The sequence below is a fragment of the Bufo bufo genome, chromosome 2, assembly GCF_905171765.1.
Source record: "Bufo bufo chromosome 2, aBufBuf1.1, whole genome shotgun sequence".
Classification (NCBI taxonomy): domain Eukaryota; kingdom Metazoa; phylum Chordata; class Amphibia; order Anura; family Bufonidae; genus Bufo; species Bufo bufo.
This window is the reverse complement of record NC_053390.1, coordinates 160,672,419-160,685,251: the sequence shown is the minus strand read 5'-3', so window position 1 is coordinate 160,685,251 and position 12,833 is coordinate 160,672,419. Positions and strand designations below refer to the sequence as shown.

General features: G+C 44.1%; 1 protein-coding gene across 1 annotated transcript in view; it reads right to left on the bottom strand.

The window, feature by feature from the left end:
- The window catches only part of MAN2A1 (mannosidase alpha class 2A member 1), a 192,152-nt gene that overhangs the window by 143,708 nt on the left and 35,611 nt on the right, over window positions 1-12,833 (bottom strand). The window lies entirely within an intron of this gene.

The window sequence follows — 12,833 nt, the reverse complement described above, 5'->3', positions numbered from 1 at the left end:
GCAATATCCAGTCCCCATAGCTCCGTGTGCTTTTATTGTGTAAAAAAAACGATTTGATACATATGCAAATTAACCTGAGATGAGTCCTGTATGTGACATGAGTCAGGGACAGAATTCATCTCAGGTTAATTTGCATATGTATTAAATCGTTTTTTTTTACACAATAAAAGCACACAGAGCTATGGGGACTTGATATTGCGGATGTGCTAGCGGCCATCTAGCAACCCATGTCCTCAGCTCTATACACAAAATCCCGGTGACAGGTTCCCTTTAAGACTTGCCTGAATGCCAGTTCCGGCATTTTTTCCCCCCATAGAAATGTATTAGTGCCGCTATTCAAAATACCGGAATGCCGGATCAGTCCTTCCAGTCTGCGCATGCGCAGACCGGAAAAAAAAAAAAAAAAAAAAGAGAAAAAAGTAAATGCCGGATCCGTTTTGCCGGATGACACCGGAAAGACGGATCCGGCATTTCAATGCATTTTTAAGACTGCTCATGATTCTGAACAGTCTTACTAATGCCATCAGTTGGCATACGTTTTGCCGGAACTTCTTGCCGAAACTCTCTGCCGCAAGTGTGAAAGCCAGTGTTACAGAAATTGCTGAATTCTTTCGGCATCATGACTGTCTGTAACTGGTTGGCTATGGCTAAAACAACCGCTTTAAAATAGTTCGATCAACTTTTGGCATTATTTTTACAACATACTTTACTGATTTTGCACTTTCATGAGAAAACGGTCCATGAAGTTGCCTTTTGGCAGTGAGTTGCCATTGAAAACCCATCTTCACTGTTCAGCACAGCACCCAGTGAAGACGCTCCTTGCTTACTGCCTCCCTCCCAATCACAGCGAAGAGAGTCACAGCCAGGAAGAAAATAAATATATATTTTTTTTATAAAAAGTTCACCCTCTCTCTGGCGCACTCCTCCCTGGCTGTAAGCTGCCCAATCGCAGCGAAGGAGACACACCCTGACAAACACGGCCGTCTCCTTCTCCCTGTACCGATGGTATGGATTAGCATACAGGGTGGGAAACCAGAACAGGGGCACAGCAGGGGAACGGAGCAGCGCATAGGAGAAAAATAAATAAAGAGATATCACATCTCCTCAATATGCCCTACACTGTCAGGTATTGTAATGTCAGGACCAGTGAAATGTCCTCTTTTAGCATAGAGAGGATAGAGCCAGCCGATTTCAGCTCTGATGCAAGCAGAGTAGTGAGTGAAGGGCTCGGCAAATCCCAGGCGCCAGGTCACCATGGCGATCAGAAATTGTCCTTGCCCTCACATGGCTGCCCCCAAGTAATCCGGGACGCTACCAGCACTCAGTTGCCTCTACGTAGACTTCTGACAGTCTGGCAGGGAAGGAGTTACCCAGATCCGCCCCGTCCGCTCACTGGATGCTGCTCGTGGCTAGAGACATCGGCTTCTATAGAGGGCGTTCCTTCTCCCTGGATGTAGTGCTGTCCAATCGCAGCGCAGGGAGAAGGAATGCCCAGGAGAGAAGACGTCTCCTCCCCATTGCTCCGATAGTAATTAGCATATGGAGCAGGAGCCAGTAATGGGGCACGGCGGACGAACAGAGCGGCGCCCAGGAATAATAGTATGTGCTGGGACATCCCTGGGCGCCGCTGTGTGTAGCCTGATACTTAAATTCTGGACCCACGTCTAACACATAATACAGGAGGCAGGTGCCGGCAGCAGAATCGCATAGCCGGCACCCTGCCTCTGACAGGGAGCTGCGATCAGCGGCAGTTAACCCATCAGGTGCGGCACCTGAGGGGTTAACTGGCGCTGATCTGCTGACAGTACCCACCTCTTGTATTAAGGGTTAATTATCATTGGTGGCGCAGTGTTCCGTTCCCCCCCCCCATTAAAATCACTGGTGGTACAGCGCGCCCACCCCTCTCAAACCCCCAGTATTAAAATCATTGGTGGTAGGGGCCACAGGGTCCCCTCTTCATTGGTGGCAGCTTCTGATCAGAGCCCCGGCTGTGTAATCCTGGTGCTCCGGCAGCCAGGATGCTACTGAAGTCCTGGCTGCCATGGTAAAGTCCCTGATGCTGTGTGCACAGAGCACAGAGCAGCAGGGACAGTGTGAGGTCCTATTCACCCTGAGAAATCTATTAGGGTGAATAGAACAGGGATGAAAAGATCGCAGGTTCTGGCCCCTAAGGGGGAAAATAGTTATTAAATAAAAAGTGTAAAAAAAAATATTAAGTATAAATCACCCCCTTTCCCAATTTCACATATAAAATATATAAACAATAAACATATCACATACTGCCACGTCAGAAAAGTCCAAACTATTAAAAAAAATCTATGCGGTGAACGCCGGAACAGAAAAAAGAAAAATAAAATAGCGCGATTCGCTTTTTTTTTTTTTAAATGTGGAATGCACGTGGCTTTTTTTGTTTATTTTTTCTCGTGGTATCGAAATCAAAAATTTGGTATCGCAACAACTCTGTTCTGTACACTGTGTGTGTGTTTCTGTACACTGCGCGTGTGTGTGTGTGTTTCTGTACACTGCGCGCGTGTGTGTGTGTGTTTCTGTACACTGCGCGCGTGTGTGTGTGTGTTTCTGTACACTGCGCGCGTGTGTGTGTGTGTTTCTGTACACTGCGCGCGTGTGTGTGTGTGTTTCTGTACACTGCGCGCGTGTGTGTGTGTGTTTCTGTACACTGCGCGCGTGTGTGTGTGTGTTTCTGTACACTGCGCGCGTGTGTGTGTGTGTTTCTGTACACTGCGCGCGTGTGTGTGTGTGTTTCTGTACACTGCGCGCGTGTGTGTGTGTGTGTTTCTGTACACTGCGCGCGTGTGTGTGTGTGTTTCTGTACACTGCGCGCGTGTGTGTGTGTGTTTCTGTACACTGCGCGCGTGTGTGTGTGTGTGTTTCTGTACACTGCGCGCGTGTGTGTGTGTGTGTGTGTTTCTGTACACTGCGCGCGTGTGTGTGTGTGTGTGTGTGTGTTTCTGTACACTGCGCGCGTGTGTGTGCGTGTGCGTGTGTTTCTGTACACTGCGCGTGTGTGTGTGCGTGTGCGTGTGTTTCTGTACACTGCGCGTGTGTGTGTGCGCGTGTGCGTGTGTTTCTGTACACTGCGCGTGTGTGTGTGCGCGTGTGCGTGTGTTTCTGTACACTGCGCGTGTGTGTGTGCGCGTGTGCGTGTGTTTCTGTACACTGCGCGTGTGTGTGTGCGCGTGTGCGTGTGTTTCTGTACACTGCGCGTGTGTGTGTGCGCGTGTGCGTGTGTTTCTGTACACTGCGCGTGTGTGTGTGTTTCTGTACACTGCGCGTGTGTGTGTGTGTGCGCGTGTGTGTGTGTTTCTGTACACTGCGCGTGTGTGTGTGTGTTTCTGTACACTGCGCGTGTGTGTGTGTGTTTCTGTACACTGCGCGTGTGTGTGTGTGTTTCTGTACACTGCGCGTGTGTGTGTGTGTTTCTGTACACTGCGCGTGTGTGTGTGTGTTTCTGTACACTGCGCGTGTGTGTGTGTGTTTCTGTACACTGCGCGTGTGTGTGTGTGTTTCTGTACACTGCGCGTGTGTGTGTGTGTTTCTGTACACTGCGCGTGTGTGTGTGTGTTTCTGTACACTGCGCGTGTGTGTGTGTGTTTCTGTACACTGCGCGTGTGTGTGTGTGTTTCTGTACACTGCGCGTGTGTGTGTGTGTTTCTGTACACTGCGCGTGTGTGTGTGTGTTTCTGTACACTGCGCGTGTGTGTGTGTGTTTCTGTACACTGCGCGTGTGTGTGTGTGTTTCTGTACACTGCGCGTGTGTGTGTGTGTTTCTGTACACTGCGCGTGTGTGTGTGTGTTTCTGTACACTGCGCGTGTGTGTGTGTGTTTCTGTACACTGCGCGTGTGTGTGTGTGTTTCTGTACACTGCGCGTGTGTGTGTGTGTTTCTGTACACTGCGCGTGTGTGTGTGTGTTTCTGTACACTGCGCGTGTGTGTGTGTGTTTCTGTACACTGCGCGTGTGTGTGTGTGTTTCTGTACACTGCGCGTGTGTGTGTGTGTTTCTGTACACTGCGCGTGTGTGTGTGTGTTTCTGTACACTGCGCGTGTGTGTGTGTGTTTCTGTACACTGCGCGTGTGTGTGTGTGTTTCTGTACACTGCGCGTGTGTGTGTGTGTTTCTGTACACTGCGCGTGTGTGTGTGTGTTTCTGTACACTGCGCGTGTGTGTGTGTTTCTGTACACTGCGCGTGTGTGTGTGTTTCTGTACACTGCGCGTGTGTGTGTGTTTCTGTACACTGCGCGTGTGTGTGTGTTTCTGTACACTGCGCGTGTGTGTGTGTTTCTGTACACTGCGCGTGTGTGTGTGTTTCTGTACACTGCGCGTGTGTGTGTGTTTCTGTACACTGCGCGTGTGTGTGTGTGTTTCTGTACACTGCGCGTGTGTGTGTGTTTCTGTACACTGCGCGTGTGTGTGTGTTTCTGTACACTGCGCGTGTGTGTGTGTTTCTGTACACTGCGCGTGTGTGTGTTTCTGTACACTGCGCGTGTGTGTGTGTTTCTGTACACTGCGCGTGTGTGTGTGTTTCTGTACACTGCGCGCGTGTGTGTGTTTCTGTACACTGCGCGCGTGTGTGTGTTTCTGTACACTGCGCGCGTGTGTGTGTTTCTGTACACTGCGTCTCTGTCTCTCTCTCTCTCTCTCTCTCTCTCTCTCTCTCTCCACACACACATACATACATATATATATATATATATATATATATATATATATATATATACACATATATACACATGTGTGTGGTCACAGGAAAAAAAAAAATAATAATCAAACAGGCTGAGAAGTAAACTATTTTTAAGAGCCTCTCAGAGAGCAGAACCAGTTTAAGAGCGGAGATGCTGCAGTAACAGGTCAATTACAACAGCCAAAATAAATCAATTTCAGGACAAAATCTTACGATATTTAATTGGAAGCTTTTTATTTTTTTTATTTTTTGCCTACTGGAGAAACAACATGAAGATACTTGTCGGTAACTACAGGAACAAAATAAAATTAAGCCTGACATCACCAACCTAGCAATCCTGTCTGATAAATCACCAGAAATAAACCATGGCAAGGGGAACATCTCCTTGCTACTGGCAGTCTGGTTTCAGAACATCAGGAAGGTGTCCTTTGAGATCAATAGTTACAAGACAGTTTAGGAAAAATCCCAGCAGCATGCTCTTCAAGTTACCGTATTTTTCATCCCATAAGACACATTTTTTTTTCCCCAAAGTGGGGGATCTGTACTCACCGCATCCTGGCCCCTCAGCTGTGCCATGGCTGCGCAAAGTGTGAGGGCTCTCTGTGACCTCACGCTGTGCGAGTCAGGTCACAGCACAGCCACAGCAGGAAGAAGACCGAGCGCGCTGGAGGTGAGGAGCAGCGGAGTCAAGAGCAGGAGAGGTAAGTGTTTTTTTATTTGTGTAATGTGTATTTTATTTGATCTGTGGCATGGGGGCTCATAATGGAGTCTTATAAGTGGCATGGGGCTCAGATTGCATGGGGGCTCAAAACAGGGGGCACACAATGGTGGCTGATCTGAGGTCTTACTGGGGTCTTATTAACATTAGGGGTCTGATCTGAGTTCTGATTGAGGGTCTTATTAATATTGGGGCTGTCAGATGAGGTCTGATTGCCCTCTCTGTATTTTGTACAGATCCTGGACCCCAGTGCAGAGAGGGCAGAGCCTCTAGGTGTAATGGCAATAACATTGTTCCTAGAGGCTCATTTGCATATATTAAAACATCATTTTTCTCGGGCGGGCACATAAGAACATGGGACCAACACAGATGCCTTCAGCTGCCAAGTGCACATATAACAGGTCAGCCAGTGTCATAGGTACAAATCTGCTGACAGATGCCCTTTAAACACACCAAGCTAAGGCGAAAAAAATAAATAAATAAAATATATATACCTCCATTAGATAATAGATTAAAACTATATTATATAAACCTACAATTCCATATATTTCATTTAAGAAAAAAAAAAAAAAAAAAAAAAAAAAAAAAAAAAAAGAAGAAAACACATATCCATACGAAAGTTTAGACCCTGTGGACCCTGGCACTCCAATTGCGAGATCCTACATGTTTACCCAGTGTAAACTTTATGCCTGCAATCACCACCTTTGGGCTGTTTTGAAACCTTTTCACAACCGTACACTTTCAAATAAGTAAAATTTCCTGCATGTGCATATAAAAACTGAAATATTTCTAATTTCTGGATTATAAATCTAGTTAAAGAAGCTGTCTCACTTCAGCAAATGGCATTTATCATGTAGAGGATGTTAAAGACCTGTCACCTCTCCAGGACATGCCTGTTTTAATAGCTTCATGCATCCCCAATAACAATTCTGGAGCATCTATTCTTATGTCTGTATGTTGCACCATTCCTTTATTATTTCTACTAGAAGTTATGAATGAATTGCTAGCAGTCTGCAATAAGGGTACAGAGGGGTGGTAACAAGTTGGGGGTGGGGAGTCTGTGCAGGTACACCCCCCCTTCCCAAACTGGTTACCACCCTCTGTACCCTTATTGCAGACGCTAGCAATTCATTCATAACTTTTAGAGAACCTAGTCTGATATTATTGGTTGTACCCCTTCAGGACCCTGCCATTTTTCACCTTAAGGACAAGGCCATTTTTTGCAAATCTTCCAATGTGTCACTTTGTGTTGATAACTTTACAACGCTTTTACTATCCAAGCCATTCTGAGATAGTTTTCTCGTCACATATTGTACTTCATGACCGTGGTAAATTTGAGTCAAAATATTTCGATTTTATTTATTAAAAAAAAAAAATATATATATATATATATATATATATATATATATATATATATATATATATATATATATATTTTTTTTTTTTTTTTTAAATAAATTGGAAATAAATTTGCAATTTTCAAAATTTCAGTTTCTCTGCTTTTAAAAACAGATTGCGATACCTCCTAAAATGGTTATTAACATTCCCATATGTCTACTTTATGTTTGGATCATTTTGTAAATGACTTTCTTTTTTTGGGACGTTAGAAGAATTAGAATTTCAGAAGCAAATCTTAAAATTTTTAAGAACATTTCCAAAACCCTCTTTTTAAAGGACCTGTTCAGGTCTAAAGTCACTTTGTGGGGCTTACATAGTAGAAACCACCCATTAATGGCCCCATTTTAGAAACTACACCCCTTAAAAAAGGTATTCAAGACTGATATTACAAACTTTGTTAACAATTTAGGTGTTCCACAAGAATTAAAGTAAAATGTAGATTAAATTTCAGAATTTCACATTTTTGGGCAGATTTTTCATTTTAATCCATTTTTTCCCAGTAACAAAGCAAGGGTTTACAGCCAAACAAAACTCAATATTTATTACCCTGATTCTGTAGTTTAGAGAAACACCCCATTTGCGAATGTAAACTGCTGTACGGGCACACGGCAGGGTGCAGAAGGAAAGGAGAGCCATGTGGTTTTTGGAGGGCAGATTTCACTGGGATAATTTTAAGTTGCTTTGTCACATTTGAAGATCCCCTGATGCACTCCTTGGAGTAGAAAGTCCCCCCCCCCCAAAAATAAAAAAGTGACCCCATTTTGGATAAGGTGGCAGTTTTGTTGGTACTATTTTAGGGTATATATGATTTTTGGTTGCTCTATATTACACTTTTTGCGAGGTAAGGTAACAAAATGGCACTTTTATTTGTTTGTTTGTTTAAATTTTACATAATAAAGCATTTTTTGAAGAAAAAAAAAAGATTCTTTTAGTGTCTCCATATTCTGTAAGCCATAGTTTTATGGTTATTTTTTGGGACTCATGTAGGGGCTCATTATTTGCGGGATAAGATGACAGTTTGATTAGTACTATTTTGGGGTGCGTATGGCTTTTTGATCGCTTGGTATTTTTGTGATGTAAGGGGACAAAAAATAAATTTAAAAAAAAAAGGCTTTTTTTAACAGTGTTCATCTGAGGGGTTAGGTTATGTGATATTTTAATAGACCTGGTTGTTACGGACAATGCGATAATTAATATCGCAACTTTTTTTTTTTTTTTTCACTTTTAACGCAAAAGCATTTTTGAAACAAAAAAAAAAGAAATCATGTTTTATTGTCTCCATATTCTGAGAACCATAGTTTTTTTAAATGTTTTGGGCGATTGTCTTAGGTAGGGGCTCATTTTTTGTGGGATGAGGTGACTGGTGGCATTTTGGGGGGCATACGTCTTTTTGATCGCTTGGTGTTGCACTTTTTGTGATGTAAGGTGACAAAAAATAAAAAATAAATGTTTTAGCACAGTTTTTATTGAATTTTTTCTACGGCTTTCAGGTGAGGGGGTGGATCATGTGATATTTTTAGAGTCAGTCGTTACGGACGTGGAAATACCCAATATGTCATTGTTTTTTTTACAGTTCAGTGTTTTTTGGGGGAAATTATTTTATTTTTTATAAAAAAACATTTTACTATATTTTTTTTTGTCCCACTATGGGACTTCAACTCCTGGGGTTCTGATCCACTCTGCAATGTATTACAATACATCCTGGATTGTAATACATTGCATGTCAGCTTTTACGCTGACAGCCTGCCTGTGAGACCCAGCCTAAGGCCCCTTTCACACGAGCGAGTATTCCGCGCGGATGCGATGCGGGAGGTGAACGCATTGCACCCGCACTGAATACTGACCCATTCATTTCTATGGGGCTGTGCACACGAGCGGTGATTTTCACGCATCACTTTTGCGTTGCGTGAAAATCGCAGCATGCTCCTCTTTGTGCGTTTTTCACGTAACGCAGGCCCCATAGAAGTGAATGGGGTTGCGTGAAAATCGCAAGCATCCGCAAGCAAGTGCGGATGCGGTGCGATTTTCACGCACGGTTGCTAGGAGACGATCGGGATGGAGACCCGAACCTTATTATTTTCCCTTATAACATGTATTCAGAATGCTAAGTAAAACAGGGCTGGAGGGGGTTAAAAAAAATAAAAAATCATTTAACTCACCTTAATCCACTTGCTCGCGATGCGGGCATCTCCGTCTGACTCTTTCACTGTATAGGACCTGTGGAGAGCATTAACTATAGTTTAAGGACCTGGGATGACGTCACTCCGGTCATCACATGGTACGTCACATGATCTTTTACCATGGTGATTCACCATGGTAAAAGATCATGTGACGTACCATGTGATGACCAGAGTGACGTCATCCCAGGTCCTTAAACTATAGTTAATGCTCTCCACAGGTCCTATACAGTGAAAGAGTCAGACGGAGATGCCCGCATCGCGAGCAAGTGGATTAAGGTGAGTTAAATGATTTTTTATTTTTTTTAACCCCCTCCAGCCCTGTTTTACTTAGCATTCTGTATTCAGAATGCTATTATTTTCCCTTATAACCATGTTATAAGGGAAAATAATACTATTTACAGAACACCGATCCCAAGCCCGAACTTCTATGAAGAAGTTCGGGTTTGGGTACCAAACACGCGCGATTTTTCTCACGCGAGTGCAAAACGCATTACAATGTTTTGCACTCGCGCGGAAAAATCGTGGGTGTTCCCGCAACGCACCCGGACATTTTTCCGCAACGCCCGTGTGAAAGAGGCCTAAGGGCTGGATCTCACAGGCTTCCGTAGAAGGCAAGCCCCGATGCCTATGGAAGGCATCGGGTTTGCCTTCTCTGCCATCAGGTCCCCGCCACTGCAGCGCGGGGACCAGATATAGATACGGAGGGCACCCGTACCCTTCGCAAACCCTCTGCTTGCCTCGGTCAGAGCTGACCACGGCATACAGTCTTCACCTAATGCCGATGTGTGCAGCAGGGGCCCGGCTGTCAGTGACTGCCGGGTCCATGTGGCTGATTGGGAGAGTGCAGTTGCTTACTGAAGGCTAAAAGCAATTCATTCATTACTTCTGGTAGAAATAATAGAGGAATGGCACATCATAGAGTCATACGAATAGATGTTCCAGAATTGCTAGAACATGGGGAATGCATGAAGTTATTAAAACAGGCATGTCTGGAGTGGTGAAAGGTCCTCTTTAATAGGTTGGCAATTTTGTTGTAGTAATCATCCATGACTGGAGACAGAGCCTCTACTGAGCAAGCTTAGGTCGGCTACATGATCTGCAATCACATCAGATATTTCCTCAATGTTCTTGCTCACCTTTCATTCAATGCCATTCATTCTTGGAATTTAAAGTTCATAAATTCATTATTAATGTAGTTATTCAGGAATTTGATATTGATGACCTATCCTCAGAATAGGTAATCAATATCAGACTGGCAGGGGTCCCACACCCAGCAACCTCCACCAATCAGCTGTTTAAAGAGGTTACTGCACTGACCAGAGCACCGCTGAGCGCTGCAGCCTCCTCTTTGCTTACCAAGCATAGTGCTGTCCATTGGATAGTGGTTGTGCTTGGTATTGCAGCTCAGTCCCATTTATTTGAAAGTTACAGAGCTGCGCCTAGGTCACGTGACTGATGTACAGTGACATCACTGGCCTAGGCCCTCAGAGAGCTGGGGCCACTTTGAACAGCTGATCGGTGGGGGTCCAGTGTTTCAGACCCCTGACAATTTGATACCGAGAACCCATCATGAGCATAGGCCAGGAATATCAAATTCACATCGTAAAGGGCGTCCAAGACATTTCCGGCTAGACATTTTCAGTGATCCATTTCAACTTGTGCATTGCAGAAATCCTTTATCAGTCAGTAACCTAATAGGTTTATTCACATCGAACATCTTATGTGTCATCAGAAAATCTAAATTGCTTGTTAGGGTAGGTTCACATTCGCGTTTAATGGATCTGGCAGGTTGTGTCGGCGTTCACCGGATCCAGCCTAGCTGGATACTATCGTTGACTGCCAGGCTATTGACTACAAATGGGATCTGGCAGCTTTCAGGCAAAATTAATAGGGTCAATGTGCGATGTTGCTTCTAGCCTCCTACTAAAGGAAGTTTGCAAAGTTCACAAATTCTTTCTTTGCAAAAATAAATAAAAAAAAAGATATTCTAAAATCTTTAAAATGACATAAGGGCGTAGTGGAAAGACAGTTAACTTCTTATATACACAGGAAACACATTTCTAGTGAAAGCAGCACATTGTCATAATGGCAACCACAGCCATCACATGCAGTCTTCCATAATGTGAACATAGGATAGACCACTGGTGGCAAACCTATGGCACAGGTGCTAGAGGCGGCACTCAGAGGGCACGCATGTCCTGGAAAAAGTCTCTGGGGTACCAATATGCCTTAGACTTTCCCTTTCATTCATTGGCGCAGGGCGCACTATGAACGGCACAGGCAGTACACAACGACATTTATCGCGCGACAATAAGTCACGTGACAGAGCACAACTACACTGCAACATTTGTCACGCAACAATTTTTAGAATGGTAGTCTATGGCAGGGATGGCCAACCTGAGGCTCTCCAGCTGTTGCAAAACTACAACTCCCACCATGCCCTGCTGTAGGTTGATAGCTGTAGGCAGACTGTGCATGCTGGGAGTTGTAGTTTTGCAACAGCTGGAGAGCCTCAGGTTGGCCATCCCTGGTCTATGGTGTCACAGAAAAAGCCCTCTCGAATGGATTTTTTGCGACTGTCGCGTCGCAGTGCGACACCATAGACTATCATTATAAAAATTGTTGAGCGACAAATGTAGTCATGTAGTCCTAGCCTTATTCACAATATTGCCGTTTGTCAATTCATGATACACTTTCAACACAGCAGCATGAAAACAGTTCAGTCTACGCATTTCCAGAAATACTGCCACCCTTGGCCAAAAGCCAATAATCATCCCTTTTTACAACTCTGATAAATCTCCCCTTTTACCCATGATCGCAACGAGGGATATGTGAGCAGACAGTCTATAACACCCCACATCCTATATATACCCACCAAGCCAGCTCACCACACGTGACTTCCTTCATGAGCTGCGCACTGCTGACATCAAAAGTAGGAAGTGGTCATAATAATGTGACTTGACCGAGTAGATATAAAATAGATGCAAATACTGTGCAGTGTAGTACTAATTGTCACTATATGAGAAAGTATCAGAACAACCTACTGTTCTAATAAAAAAATTATGTTTATTACATAATATAATTATGTTTGTTACTTTTTTTTTACTCTCCATGTATATCTAGATTTTAAAATCTTAAAATTTTGCAGTATTAACAGTGGCCACTAGGCCTCCAATATGGCTGATCTGATGGCACTGGCTCACTGGGGGACACATGTCTGAATCAGACATGTGTCCCCCAGTGAGCCTGTGCCATCAGATCAGCCCCATGTGGCATTTGCCATCATCAGACATGGTCTGTGTCCCCCAGCAGTGAGCCAGTGCCATCAGATCAGCACCTGACGCTGACTGATGGCAAATGGCATGGGGCTGATGATTTGCTATACCACAGGCACATAAAAATATTGTTTTTAGAAAGCAATTAGCAATAGGTTAGTAATAGTTTAAGTCTTAAGAGAAAATTTGTCTCATTAGAGATGAGTATTCGATTGCTAAAATAATAGTTTCCTGCAGGCGCCCTAGATGTCATCAAGCTGTGCCTGTTTTGGTCAACTTCATGGAGGAGCTTACATGTGGTGAGGAAGAGGAGGAGGTGCTCATGAAGACCGGTGCGACGTCGGTCATATGGACCTGGGTTTGGGTTTAAGATGTCGGATGTGGAACAGAAAAATATAATCTGCAAACTATGCCGGGCGACAATAATAGCAAAGAGGGAATACAACCAATATGTTTCATCACCTCAAAGTGAAGCACGTTTTGGAATACGAAGATAGCCAAAAACTGCGCCCTCCTCCACAAACGGCCAGTCAGTCAAGTAGAAAGAAAAAAGGTGGCCCTG